This window comes from Dryobates pubescens, chromosome 16 (genome assembly GCF_014839835.1).
Source record: "Dryobates pubescens isolate bDryPub1 chromosome 16, bDryPub1.pri, whole genome shotgun sequence".
In the NCBI taxonomy this organism is placed as follows: Eukaryota; Metazoa; Chordata; class Aves; order Piciformes; family Picidae; genus Dryobates; species Dryobates pubescens.
Window position 1 is genome coordinate 13,493,962 of NC_071627.1, and position 15,074 is coordinate 13,509,035.

The window sequence follows — 15,074 nt, forward strand, 5'->3', positions numbered from 1 at the left end:
TGTCACTTGTTCCTTGGGAGAAGAGTCCAGCCCCCACCTGACTCCAGCCTCCTTTCAGGGAGCTGTAGGGAGCCAGAAGGTCTCCCCTCAGATTCTTCTCCAGGATGAACACCCCTAGTTCCCTCAGCTGCTCCTCAGCAGACTTGTTCTCCAGACACATCCAAGGCAGCACACTGTCCTACATCTCTGCTATTCTTTGAGCCTCTGCAGAGGATCCTTATTAACATTCTCATCCATCTGCCTCCAGGCCCCACATTCTCACCCTGTTTTGGGCTGAAGCTGTTAATGGACAGTTTCTATTTGCATCCCATGGTGTTCCTGGTGCTCCAGGAGAGCAGGTCCCCCTGGCTCAGTCCCTGTGGCTCTGCAGCACGTCATTCCATACACAGTGGCATTGCCTGGGGAGCATTTTGTCCTTGTTCTCTGGAGAGGTCAGCTGGGACTTCACAGTGGTTCCTTTAGGCTCCTGAGTCTGCCAACAGAGGAAGAGCAATAAAAATCCTTGGATCATCGGCAGCTCAGTGAGAAAGTGGTGGAATTAAAGCTCACCTGGCTCTGCTCTTTCCTGCTGAGTGTGGGTCTGGTTTATTGCAGCCCATTCCTAGGGACTGCCATCGTTCCTTGCAAAATTGGGTACAAGCTCATGTGAGAAGCCATCACAGTGCCCACCTTCATCATCCCCTGTCTGTGCCCACCCAACCCAGCTGCAGAAATGATTCCTTCTGGTGCCAATGCCAACAGAAAAGTCATGCCACAGGATGAGGCATCTGTGGCCATGGTCAACACAAGGCAACATGTGCCAGCAGGTCTGGGAGAAGGTGAGGACATGAGGCCACACCTCAGCTGTACTCATGCTATAGAATCATAGAATCAGTCAGGGTTGGAAGGGACCACAAGGATCATCTAGTTCCAACCCCCCTGCCATGGGCAGGGACACCTCACACTAGATCAGGCTGGCCAGAGCCTCATCCAGCCTGGTCTTAAACACCTCCAGGGATGGGGCCTCAACCACCTCCCTGGACAACCCATTCCAGGGCTTCACCACTCTCATGGTGAAGAACTTCTTCCTCACATCCAGTCTGAATCTCCCCACCTCCAGTTTCATTCCATGTGGTGGTGAGACACTGGAACAGGTTGCCCAAGGAGGCTGTGGATGCCCCCTCCCTGGTGGCATTCAAGGCCAGGCTGGAGAGGCCCTTGAGCAACCTGGTCTAGTGGAAGGTGTCCCTGCCCATGGCAGGGGGCTGGAACTGGCTGATCACCACACCCTCACACAGAGCAGGAGAAGAGTTTGGTTGCTACCAGAGCTGTGAAGGGGGCCTCAGGAAAGGACATGGGGCTGAGATACATCTGCTTGTACCCAGAAGTGCCTTTGGCTACTTGAATTATTCAGAATTGCTAGCACATCACCCTGCAGAGAGGAAAATGCAGCAGCTATTAAATTGTTTTCAGTGCCAATATGAAATTTACAGCTGCCTTCATATCCTGTGAGATGCTGCTTGGGTAGCAGTGAAGGATGCAGAGGCTGCCCAGGTGAAAGCTCTTTGCCAATGCTGCTTTTGCTGTAATAGAGAAATCTCATTTTTAGGGTAAAGGGCAATCCAGCCAGCTCTGCCCACACGAGCATTTACAGTGCTTGAAAGCCAGCTGCTACATTTCACCTGCCCCTGAAACCTTGCTTCACACTGAGCAGTCAAATTGGATCCTGCCACAGGGTGTGAGACCACAGAATCCCAGAATGCCAGGTTGGAAAGGACCCCAAGGATCAGCTGGTCCAACCTTCCCAGGTAACAGAAGAGTTGAGATGAGCTGGCCCAGCACCCTGTCAAGCTGAGCCTTGAAACTGTCCAGTGTAGGGAACTCCACCACTTCCCTTGGAAGATGATTCCAGTGTCCAGCTGCTCTCATGGGGAAACATTTTCTCCTGGAGTCCAGTGGGAATCTCCCCAGCAGTAACTTGTACCCATCACCTCTTGTCTTTTCCATGGGACTCCTTGTACAAAGGGAGTCTCCATCCTCCTGGTAGCTTTATGTATGTGGTTGTAAGGTCTTCTCTGAGCCTTCTTTCCTGCCCAAGCCCTGCAGAGCCACATCCTGTCCCTTGTGCCCTCAGACCTGCACTGCTTGTCCTGATACCCAGCACAGTTCTGGAGTAAAGCTCAGGAGTTTAAAATGCAAGGGGAAGAAGTAGAATCACCTCAGACCCAACACACCCATGTTAGCAGGGGGGTCGGACTGGATGATCTCCAGAGGTCCTTTCCAACCTCCATCATGATGGGATTCTGTGAAAACACTGGCAAGGAATCTCCAAGTGCCTTTGATCACACCATGAGGCGCTGCTGTGACCCAGTGACAAACACACCAACCTCACAAATACAATGGATTTGCTTTTCAAGTCACCTCCAAGTGTTTCAGTGGAGTGGTCTGGTTCAGAGTCCTGTGTCCCATCCAAACACCTGCACCTGCATGGCGCAAGGAAGCAGGGTTTCACTGGCCTGCCAAAGATGGAGATCATTACACAAAGAAGTTTGCCAATATCCAGGGACAGGCTGAGCAGAATGGAAACCTCCACCAGCAGCTCCTGTCTCCAGAAGAAACAAGACTTGCTGGTCCCTATTTCCTTAGAATCATAGAACCATAGACCTGTTGAGCTTGGAAGAGACCTTTGAGATCTTCAAGTCCAACTGCTCACCCAGAGCTCCCAGTGCCACCACTGCTGCTTAGCCACTGTCACTAAATCACGTCTCTTAGCACCACCTCCATGCTTCTTTTACATGTCTCCAGGGGTGGGGACTCCACCAGCTTCCTGGGCAGCCTGGGCTTTGGAACCCTTTCTGGGAAGAAATTCTTCCTGATACCCAACCTGAATATCCCTGCACATAACCTGAGGTAATTTCATCTTGTCCTGTCACTTGTGTGTGAGAAGAGACTGACACCCACCTGGTTCCAACCTCCTATGAGGGAGCTGTAGAGGACCAGAAGGAGGCACCTGAGGGAGTGATTCAGAATAGCCCAAGACAGGGAGGGAGGAAAGAAGATATTGCAGGGAAGAGGTTTCTGGCTGACAAGCTGCCATTAGGTAGGATTCTGCATCTTATCCTTCTCCCTATTCTCCACCCCCTGTTCAGCCAGGCCCCAGATGCAGCAGGCTGCAGGAGAAGGGGGTGGGTTGGGGGTTTCAGAACTTCAGTTATTACACAGGTACCTTGGGACCAAAATCCAGATGTTCTCACTCTCATCTTCCCCTTTTTAGTGTCTGCCTTCCAGTTTCAGCCAGATGGACCTCAGTGATTCCTTGGAGCTCAATTCAGCTTCTGATGTATTTTCCATGAGCAAAAGGGGAACTTCATTTTTTTTTCCTCCCATCAGCAGTTTTCCACAGAAAATAAGAAAAGGAAATGGAAAAATCCTTGTAGGAAGTCCCAGGCTGCTGAAGGCTTTTAAAACAGGCTCAGAGCTCAGGCACAAGGCAGATTAATCACACAACAGACACCTTGAGCCAGTGCAGGAGATGACATTTCAGGGCTAGCATAAGGAAGAAGGATTAATTGAGTGACAGGACTAGAGACAAGAGAAGCCTGAACATGATCCACCAGGTACAGGGTAGTCAGGATATGACAGCACTGAGACCATTTGACAAAATCAAGTGTGGCTGTGGAAAAGATTTGCTTTGAACACAGAGCTCATCCTAGCTCACTTGTGAGAAATCCTGTGTGATTAACTGGAGCATTTCTACATCCTGCTCTTAGTGGACTTAGAGGAAATGGTGGGTTTGTTGCTCCTGGCCCACAAGTACTGGGTGTCAGCCACGCCAAAGGGGCCACAGCAGCCAAAAGGCAGCAGTGATGAGCAGCAGTCATTAAGGGGCCAGGCAGAGCAGGTCGCAGCCCCCCTGCCCCCTGAGGTCAACACTCTGAAAATGGAGATGTGCCCCTCGTTGGACAAAGATAAACAGCTAAAGGCAGGAAACAGAAAGCAGCGCTTCCCACATCTAGTGATGACTTTTCAATGATTCACAGGTTGTATCAGCTTGGAAGGGACCCTCAAAGACCAACTTGTCCAACCCCCTTGCAGTCAGCAGGGACACCTCCAACTAGTCCAGGCTGCCCAGGGCCACATCAAGTCCAGCCTTGAATGTCTCCAGGGATGGGACCTCAACCACATCCCTGGGCAACCTCTTCCAGGGTCTCACCACCCTCATTGTAAAGAACTTCCTTCTAACGTCCAACCTAAATCTGCCCTGCTCAAACCCTTGCCCTATCACCAGAGGCCCTTCTAAACAGTCCCTCCCTAGCCTCCCTGTAGATGCCCTTCAGATACTGAAATGTAGCTCCAAAGCCTCCCTGGAGCCTTCTCTTCTCCAGGCTGAACAGCCTCAACTCTCACAGCTTGTTCCCATAGAAGAGGCGCTCCAGCCCTCTGATCGTCTCTGGCACAGAGTGTTAACGCTCCAGCAAGGTCCATCTTTGCTCAGCAGTCCCTTCAGCCACCAGATACACTCAGATACAGTAGCTGCTAGCTGCACCAGGAAAACGTACACAAAGTGCTGCAGCCATCAGAAGGGAGACTCAGATCCCTCTGTCATTCCTGCCCTCTCCTTTGCCAGGGCCAGCAAAGGCCCTGCTGCCTGGGGCACACCCGGGCTCCTCCTGCCTGCTGCAGTTCTGCTCCCAACAGCTGGTTCCTCCTTAACGCTCCATTTACTCCTGATTACCAGCACCGCAGCTCCTTAGGTGTTGTCAGCCTCAAATAGTTAGTTTTCTTGGGGCTGGAAGCACCTAAAAGCTGGTTTCCATATGCTCTGTTTCTATGTAATTATTTCACTCATGAATGAGCAGGGGGAGGGGTTTGCTGCCGCTGAAAAGCAGGCAGGTAAGCAAATGTTCCATCTCGGGCACGGAGACAAGCTGTCAGCGTCATTTATCTGCCGCTGGAAAAGCGGGAGCTGCTCAAATAGCTGCCGAATTGGGCTGGCTCAGGGCACAGCCCACAGCTGTTGACTCCCTGAGCCAGCCCGGGAAGAAGCAGCAGCAGCAGCAGCTTCTCAGAGGCAAGCATCCAGAGTTCTGAACCAAAAAAGGTGTGGGCTTGGCTTGCTGTGGTGTTCTGAAAACCTTCCCATCAACCCGTGATTTCATTCACCTTCCCAGTGTCACTAACCTGCGCTGGAGCTGCCGGTGATTTACTGCTCCATCGCTGAGCAGTTTGAAGAGGGTTTTTTTTCCCCAAAGGGAGAAATTGGATCTGATGGGGAAGAAACTTCTTTTAATTTGCAAAGCCAGGGAAGGTTAAGAAGGGGCAGGGAAAAACCAGCCTCCTCAAACCTCTGACTGATAGCTTTTGACACAGCAATGGTGCAAGAGCCCATTCCATACTGATTTAAAGGGGGAAAAGAACAAATCCACAAGACCTTTCCAGCCCTTGCATAACTGAGATGTGTTGAAAGGACCTCCCAAAGCCTCCTCAGGGCACTGAAGTCCTGCTCAGGAGCTTCACAAGGCAAGGAACCATACATAAGGTGACAGCTTTAGGCTGGATGTTAGGAAGAAGTTCTTCATAGAAAGAGTGATTGGCCATTGGAATGTGCTGCCCAGGGAGGTGGTGGAGTCACCATCACTGGAGGTGTTTAGGAAGAGACTGGATGGGGTGCTTGGTGCCATGGTTTAGTTGATTAGATGGTGTTGGATGATAGGTTGGACTCAGTGATCTCAAAGGTCTCTTCCAACCTGGTCTGGTCCATTCCATTCCATTCCATTCCATTCCATTCCATTCCATTCCATTCCATTCCAACTCACTCATAGAATCATAGAACTGTTTTGGTTGGAAAAGACCTCTAAGATCCTCAAGTCCAACCCTCTGGTACCATGTATCTGTAATCCATGATTCCAAATCAACCCCTTTTGGAACCTTTTAAATGCTCCACACATTTGAACAAACCAAACCTTAACACCACCTCCCCTTTTTGCTCTCCCATAGTGGCCTGAGACAGGTGAGTACTCACCTTCTAAAGACAATGGGAGAGAGGGAAAGGTTCCACGTCCTGTGCCAGGACATCTTCAGTGAGATGAAGCAGGCTGCAGCTCTCCAGATCCATGACCTCAGGTGGTGTTTTAAACCATCAAGCCAAAGCAACAATTTCTTTCCTGCAAGAGTGGTCAGGCATTGGAAGAGGCTGCCCAGGGAGGTGGTGGAATCACCATCCCTGGAGGTGTTCAAGCAAAGTGTGGACATGGCACTTTGGGACATGGTTTAATGGTCATAGTGTCCTTAGTTTGGAGGTTGGACTTCAGGATCTTGGAGGTCTTTTTCCATCCAAAACAATTCTATGATTCCAAGTTGCATCAGGTGAGGTTTAGTTTGGATATGAGTAGAATTGAAGAATCTTCTCAAAGACTGGAACAGGCTGCCCAGGGAGGCAGTTTAATCCCCATCCCTGGAGGTGCTTCAAAGAGGCAGAGATGTGGTGCTGAGGGACGTGGTTTAGCACCAGCCTTGGTAGAGCGAGAGGATGGCTGGACTTGATGATCTTAAGGGTCTTTTCTAACCAAAATGATTCTATGATTCTGGGAGACCCTGAGCAGGGACTGAGCAGCTAAAAGCTGCTCTCCACACCATCCCCATGCCCCTGCCCTTTGATCCATACCTCTGCCCCTTCACAGCCCCATGGCTTGGGAGCCCCCCACCACCTGCACCTGTCACCCACACCCATCTGTGCACCCTTGCCACTTCAGCAGGCTGGAAGTAGGTTAGATTAGATCTGGTGGACCAGATTTTGGTCACCTTAAAAACAAAAACAACCCCCTCCCCTCCTTGTTCCTCACAGCCTCCCACACACACAGCTGCCATGCTGGAACTGGAAATCAAATCAGTTCTCTGCTCAGCTGGCAGAAGCCTGCAGACAGCTCACCAGAACTACAGTGGTTCAAAACAAATGAACCACTTTAGCAAAGAGCTGAGCACTCAGATGGGGAGGGTGAGGGGCTGGGGCGTTCTGGAGGGAGGCTGGAAGGTGGTTAGGAGGTCCTTAGAGAATCTGTAGAGTCTGGAGGGAAGCTGGAGAGTCTGAAAATAGGCTGGAGGGAGCCTGGAAGGTCTGGAGGGAGGCTGGAGGGCAACAACAAGCAGCAGCAAAATGGTGTGGAGTGGTTGGCTGCCTTCTGCTGCACCTTGACCTGCCCAACCAGGTTCATAATGCTCCTATTCATCCCAAGGTGCTTGGCCCAGTCTGCATGGAGCCAGGCAAAGCCTTCACCTTTTGTCATCCTCAGTTTCCTCACTTGAAGGTGTCATTTTGTATGTGTTTGGTGGTGACAGAGTAAGGGTCTCTTGGGGAGCTGCAAATATGAGCCATCTCAGCTCAGAGTGGTGCTTCTCTGTCACTCAGCAACACAAGGCCACAGGAACAGCACCAAGACTCTCTGATTCACACACCCAAGTGTCACCTGGAGCCCATGGACTGTCCCATCTGAAATGAAGCATCTCCTGCCACACACTAAATGAGACCTTTATCATTCTGGAGAGGCAGCTAAACAGCAGCTCCCGTGTCCCTTCCTGGCTGAACTGGTGCTGCTGGAAAGAGAAGGCTCCCTTCCCCCAGTGAAAGCTATTCTATCTTATTTAATTAATGAAGTCATTTTGCTGACCTGCTCCCTGCATTGTATTTCCACTTACCTTGTGCTTCATTAAACTTGCATGAGGCTCTCCAGCTGATGGTGGTTTCACCAGGAATTCATCTGAGAACAGACTGGAAATCATCATGTCAACCTGAAAGGAGATTGGAGTGAGATGGGGTTGGTCCCTTCTTTCTAGTATCAGGTGATAGAAGGAGAGGAAATGGCCTGAAATTGTGCCGGGGGGGGGTTTAGGTTGGACATAAGGAACAATTTCTTTGCTGTGAGAGTGGTCAGGCATTGGAACAGGCTGCCCAGGGAGGTGGTGGAGTCACCATCCCAGGAGGTGTTCAAGAAACCTGTGGGCATAGCACTTGGGGAAGTGGTTTAGTGTTGGATTGATGGCTGGACTCTAGGATTAACAGATTCATAGAATGGTTTGGGTTCAAAGGGATCTGAAATTTTATCCAGCTCCAACCCCTCTGCCATTGGTAGGGACACCTGAAGGGGGTTAGAGGATAGCTGGGGAGGGACTTCTTACAAGGGCTTGTAGTGACAGGACAAGGGGAAATGGCTTTGAGCTGGAAGAGAGAAGATTTAGACTGCAGATTAGGAAGAAATTCTTGACAGTGAGGGTGGTGAGACACTGGAACAGGTTGCCCAGGGAGGTTGTGGATGCCCCCTCCCTGGAGGTATTCAAAGCCAGGTTGGATGAGACCTTGAGCAACCTGGGCTAGTGGAAGGTGTCCCTACCCATGGCAGGGGAGCTGGAACTAGATGATCTTCAAGGTCTCTTTAAACCCAAACCATTCTATGAATCCATGCATCTATGACCCACAGTGGCTTCCTATTTCATCTCCATGACAATTGGATTTATGGCAGAGGAGCAGGAGCAAGCCCACCATGGCCTATAAAGCTGGAGGAATCCTATTTTTCTCTTCAGCAAGGAACTTTTAACAGCCCTGCTGGGTGCCTGTTTGCAGTCACCAGGCAAAAATTCTCTCTCTGCTGTTTACAACCCTTTTAGTCATTTTGGTGACAGAGGGGGGTGGCTTGGAGAATGGTGCCAGTGATGCTCCAGTTTCTGGGTGTGATTTGCTCCAGGGACTCTTTTGATATGTAGCCTTCCGCTGTACTAATGCTCCCATTAGTCTTGATTGCCTCTGCAGGGGGTGGTGAAGGCTGAGCAGCAAAATGCCTGGGAAAATCCTTCTTGAGCCTTTGATATTGTCTTTGTATCATTGCCCTGCTCTTCCACAAGATATCAGATTGGCTTTGAAGTTATTTCCCATTCCGTTGTTGTCATTACCAGATATTTCTGCTGGGTCTCTGGATGTTTCTGAGGGGGAAGCAAGGAGCCACGAAATTGTTTCCCTTTCTGCGTTCCTCATATGCTCCTGATCTCCTGAGTGAAGCTTCCAGTTATTGAAACCAGCCTATTGAAACCAGCCACTCTAAAATGAGGGGGCTGAAAAATGCAGCCACCCAACCCTGTGAGGCACTGCTCAGAGGTGCTGCAAGGGAAAATGAAGACAAGTAAATACACATGGAAAATCATTAAGGGTGGAAAAGCCCTCTAAGGTCAATCCAACTCTCAGCCCAACACCACCATGGCCATTGAGCCATGTTCCCTGGTGCCATGTCCACAGGTTTACTGAACACCTCCAGGGATGGTGACTCCACCACCTCCCTGGGCAGCCTGTTCCCACACCTGGCCACTTTTGCAGCAAAGAAATTGTTCCTCATGTCCAACCTAAACCTCAGTTTAGGCAAGATGTTGAGTTGCTGGAAGGTGTCCAGAGAAGGACAACAAAGCTGGGAAGGGGTTTGGAGTACAAGCCCTACGAGGAGAGGCTGAAGGAGCTGGGGTTGCATAGCCTGGAGAAGAGGAAGCTCAGGGCAGACCTTCTTGCTCTCTACAACTACCTGAAGGGAGGTTGTAGCCAGGTGGGGGTTGGTCTCTTCTCCCAGGCAACCAGCACTAGAACAAGAGGACACAGTCTCAAGCTGCACCAGGGGAGGTTTAGGCTGGATGTTAGGAAGTTCTTCATAGAAGGAGTGATTGGCCATTGGAATGTGCTGCCCAGGGAGGTGGTGGAGTCACCATCACTGGAGGTGTTTAAAAAGACACTGGATGGTGTGCTTGGTGCCATGGTTTAGTTGATTAGATGGTGTTGGGTGATAGGTTGGACTCGATGATCTCAAAGGTCTTTTCCAACCTGGTCTATTCTATTCTATTCTATTCTATTCTATTCTATTCTATTCTATTCTATTCTATTCTATTCTACCTCCCCCTGGAGCAACTTGAGGCCATTTATTATGTCCATAAGCCATCCCAGTGTGAAAATGGCTTGGGAGCAAAGATGGTTTACAGTCAGAAAGCCCAGAGAAAGGCCAAAAAAAAAAAAATATATATATATATATAAATTAAATCCCTGGATATTAGTTTAAACCATTCTGGAGTCCAGATGGTTATTCATGACAGGGAAGTGTGGTGGGCTTAGGAGGCTGAGGTGAAATGAAGCCTCCTGGTGAAATGTCATAAAATTCCTGCTCATGGGCAGGCTGAAAGGATAACATATATACAATATGTATACAATATATATGCTCTCTATATATTGGTTTTTTTCCTCTGGGAAACAATATAGGACTTGAAATGGGAAACTGAACATCAAGATCAGACTTCCTTTGGCCCTGGGCAGTCAGACCTAGCTAGAGGTGTCCCTGCTGAGTGCAGGGGGTTGGAGAAGCTAACCTTTGATGGTGCCTTCCAACCTGACACAATCTGTGTATCTGTAACATGAGGAGCTAAAGGCTGTTCTCTGCTATCTGGAGAGAGCAGCCCCCTTGCAAAAGGACTTTAGATCCCCCATAGTCACTTTGGGCTCAGAGACATGTCCCAACTGATGTCATTTCCATCCTGATTAGTAGCAGAAAGTGTACTTAGAAATATGCAATAAGGAAAGAAAACTTAAATGCAGGTTTTTTTCCCCTTACCTTGGAAGATTACTGTGAAAGCCTGGGAGAATTCTCAGATGATTCAGAAAAGCTTTAATGAGGCTTCTGCTGCTTTGCCACTGAAGAGCTGGTCAGACCTCCCTGCACCACTAAAACCTGCTGGAGAAGCGTCCCTTTGGGACTGGGTTTGACCTTTCCAGCTCTGCAGAGCTCCAGCCATGAGCTCTGATTCAGGCTCTTTCCTGTGAGGTGCAGTTCCCGGAGCCAGACACCAATTTGCTGTCATTATCTGCAGCTCCTCTGGTTCAAAGACCACTCACATTACCTCCCATTACAGCTCAGCCTCCAAAACACACATCAAGGGCAGGAGCAGAGCTGGAAAAAAACCACCCCAAAACAAAGCACAACAGCAAACACAGCAGAGGAAACCAAACACAACCAAGCATCTCCATTGCCAGGTGTGTGCAGACTCGCTGACTGCACTGGGTTGGAAGAGACCCTCAAAGGTCATTGCAGTCAGGAGGGATACCTCCAGCTAGAGCAGGCTGCTCAGGCCAGATCAAGTCTGACCTTGAATGTCTCCAGGGATGGGGCCTCAACTACACCTGTGGGAAACCTGATCCAGCATCTCACCACCCTCATTGTAAAGAACTTCCTCCTGATGTCCAACCTAAATCTCCCCTGCTCCAGTTTCAAAACACTGCCCCTCATCCTAGCCTGAGCAGTCCCTCCCCAGCCTGCCTGTAGGTCCCCTTCAGATATTGAAATGCAGCTCTGAGGTCTGCCTGGAGCCTTCTCTTCTCCAGGCTGAACAACCCCAACTCAGAGTCCCCTACATTGGACATTTTCAAGGCTCAGCTTAGCAGGGTGCTGGCTAACTCTCCTGTTACCTAGGAAGGTTGGACCAGATGATCCTGGGGGTCCCTTCCAGCCTGGCATTCTGTGGTCAGGCTGCACTTGGCTGAAGTTCAGCCCACAGGGAGGCCCCAAGGGGAGAAGGAACTTCTTCTGCCTGGATCTCCTGAGCTGCTGCTGGTGGTGCTTTTTGTGCATTTGGAGGCTGGAGACAAGAAGGGCATTGAATTTGAATGTTATGCTAATCAGAACATCTGTGTACTTAAATCAGCACTGAGCAGCTGGCACATTTAAAACAGCCCCCAGCACCTCTAAACACTCTGTAAATACAGAGTTAATATCTCCCGAGATCAATTTATCATTAATAAGTTATAAAAGCAGGACTTGATGCACACAGAAATGAAAAGACTGTGGAGAAAATATTAAAAGGAAACCCCCAAAGTCTGGTCTTTATTTTCCCTTCCCCCCTCCCCCTAAAAATTCAGTGAAGTGTTCCTAGTGTGACCAAATCTCCTCGGAGAAAGCCATTGCCACAGTCCAGATGTGTTCAGCTGTGGCCCAAGCAAGAGCTTCAGATGTATTTTCTACTACATTTTCTTCTGAGCTGGTCATTCTGAGCTTTGGCTGTAACTGACAGAGCAATTTTCACCATGAAAATGTGGATTTCCAAGGGGCACTCACTGGAGGGTGGAACTCCAGATTTCTGCAGGCACCGTTCAAGGTCTGGAGGCTGCTACCAGCCACCAGCAGGTCTCATTCTGGTGAGAAGCTGTTGTTAGCCCCTACAGAAAATGAATTCAAACTGGACCCAAATGGTTCCTGTACCTGCAGCCCACCCATTCCCAGATCAAGCAGATGTGGCTGCTGCAGGACAGAGCTCTGGGCAGGAAGGAGAAGATATCTTTGCAGCTTCTCTCTGCCCCAGGCTGCTCCTGGGATCTCAGCACCAGGCTCTTTCCTCAAGAGCTCTGAAAATGGAAGATGAGCTTTTAGATCATATTGTCTCTAAATCTGGGGGCATCCTGGGATCCCAAGCAGAATGGAAAGGGCTGAAGAAAGAGGACAGGGCTGAAGAGAGAGGACAGAGCTGAGCTGCTTATGGTTATCACCATCTCAACCCTCCACTGTGTGAGGACCCCAGCCAGACTTTGACTTGCACAGATGGGCTCAGGGCTGGCCTCCTCTTGTCAGGATGTCCAAGTGCAGCCATTCTCTGATCCCTGTGCAGTCAGTGCAGGGGCACAGACACCCTAAATGTAGTGTGGGCCACTCCATCCCACTTCAGCACCTGAACATCAACCACTGTGTACCCACAGTAACTTCAGCTGAGTGTTTTGGGAAAAGCCTTGACCAGGTTCCACCTACACAATATTTGGTGGCTATTCTCCCCTATCACAGCAACCCCTGCCTGGCTGTGGCTACACTGGTGAGGAGCCTCTGGCACCTGCTGTTACATCTCCCTGTGCAGGGCAGGACCTTGGCTTACACTGATAAATGCTTTGTCTTATCAGGCCTGGCTTCTCTAGATATGCCACAAGGACCTGCATGTCCCTGAAAGACTCCAGATACCATCTGAACTAAAATAAATGCAGATGCTGGAATGAGTTCAAAACACTTTGGGACTCTACAGGATCATGAAAGTTAAAGGTAAATGATGAAGTGTGTAAATGTGTCCCTTTTCCTCTTTCACCCTCAAGTACATGCTATGAACAGGCACAGGGCAAATGCATCCTAGAACCCTTCCCAAGCCTCCTGGAGCACAGATCAAAGAATGCGTGTGGTTGGAAGTGACCCTCAAAGGTTGCCTTGCCTGACCCCCCTGCACTCAGCAGGGACATCTCCTACTAGATCAGGCTGCCCAGGGCCACTCAAATCTCATCATGTCTATCTTCAAGGATAGGGCCCCAACCACATCTCTGGGCAACCTGTTCCAGTGTCTCAGCACCCCTGTTGTGAAGAACTTCCTCCTAATGACAAACCTGACTCTGCCCTGCTCCAGTGTCAAACCATTGCTCCTCGTCCTATCACCACAGCCCCTTCTGAACATTCCCTCCCCAGCCTTCCTGTAGGTCTGCTCAGATTTTGAAATGCAGCTACTTGCATTCATGGCCATCAGATCCAGAACTGGACCACCAGGTCCCTCAGGTCCACAGCCTGCTCTCTGCCTCATGCGATGCATGCAGCCTGCAGGCTGAGGGACTCAGCCCAGCGCAGCACAGCAGCCAGGGCGTGCAGGTGGCAGTTTGCTGGGTGCTGTCTGCATCTGTAGAACTGAGATACTCCTCTGCATGTTGGGAGGTTGTATGGTCGTGTTTCCTCCTGCTCCTCTCTTCCTGGAACACTTTTATCTCGCTCCAGTAATTGCCAACAAGACTCAGGCAGTGAACTACATGAGTAAACCTTATCAGCTACCCTACAGTCTCAGCTCTCCTCTCCACCTCCACGCAGGTCCCAGGTGCTGACACATACCTAGTGAAATTCTTCTTTGGTTTCACTGCATCCTGGGGGGTTCTTTTCTTTTAATTGGAAATACTTGTTTGTTTGTTTGTTTTTGACTAGATACATGAAAAAGGTAATCAATAACAAAACTGGACAAAAACAAAACTGGAGCAGAAGCTTCGATTCAGAACATTGATTTGAAAATGGAAATGGTCATCAGGTTTGAGCTTGGCAGGAGCAGGAAATTCATACATTCATAGAGTAATTTGGGTTGGAAGGGATCTTAAAGGCCATTCAGATCCAAACCCCACTGCCATGGGCAGGGACACCTTCCACTAGCCCAGGTTGCTCAAGGCCTTCATCCAACCTGGCCTTGAACACCTCCAGGGAGGGAGCATCCACAGCCTCCCTGGGCAACCTGTTCCAGTGTCTCACTGCCCTCACTGGAAAGAATTTCTTCCTGATCTCCAGTCTCAATCTCCCCTCCCCTCAAGCTTCAATCCATTCCTGTGCAAACTCACGGAGCACAAATGCCACTCCATTCTCCCCCACCCCCCCAAGAAAGGTTTTCATCACAAATATGCCTTGATAGGAAAGAAAATGTGTTTGAGGACAGCCAGCCAGCACAATGCCTTTATAGAGTGTTAGTACCAACACAATTGCAGGTTTCCAAATGGCAGTGGAGACACCATCCCTGGAGGTGTTTAAATGGCCTGTGGACCTGGTCCTTAGGGACATAGTTTAGTGGTGACCTTGCAGTGCTGGATTGAAGTTTGAACTGGATGATCTTGAATGTCTCTTCCAACCACAGTATCACAGTATCACAGTATAACTAAGGCTGGAAAAGACCCCAAGGATCATCAAGTCCAACCTGTCTCAACAGACCTCATGACTAGACCATGGCACCAAGTGCCACATCCAATCTCCTTTTGAACACCTCCAGGGATGGTGACTCCACCACCTCCCTGGGCAGCACATTCCAATGGCGAACGACTCTCTCGGTGAAGAACTTTCTCCTCACCTCAAGTCTAAACCTCCCCTGGCACAGCTTGAGACTGTGTCCCCTTGTTCTGGTGCTGGTTGCCTGGGAGAAGAGACCAACCCCCTCCTGGCTACAACCTCCCTTCAGGTAGTTGTAGAGGGCAATGAGGTCACCCCTGAGCCTTCTCTTCTCCAGGCTAAACAATCCCAGCTCCCTCAGCCTCTCCTCAT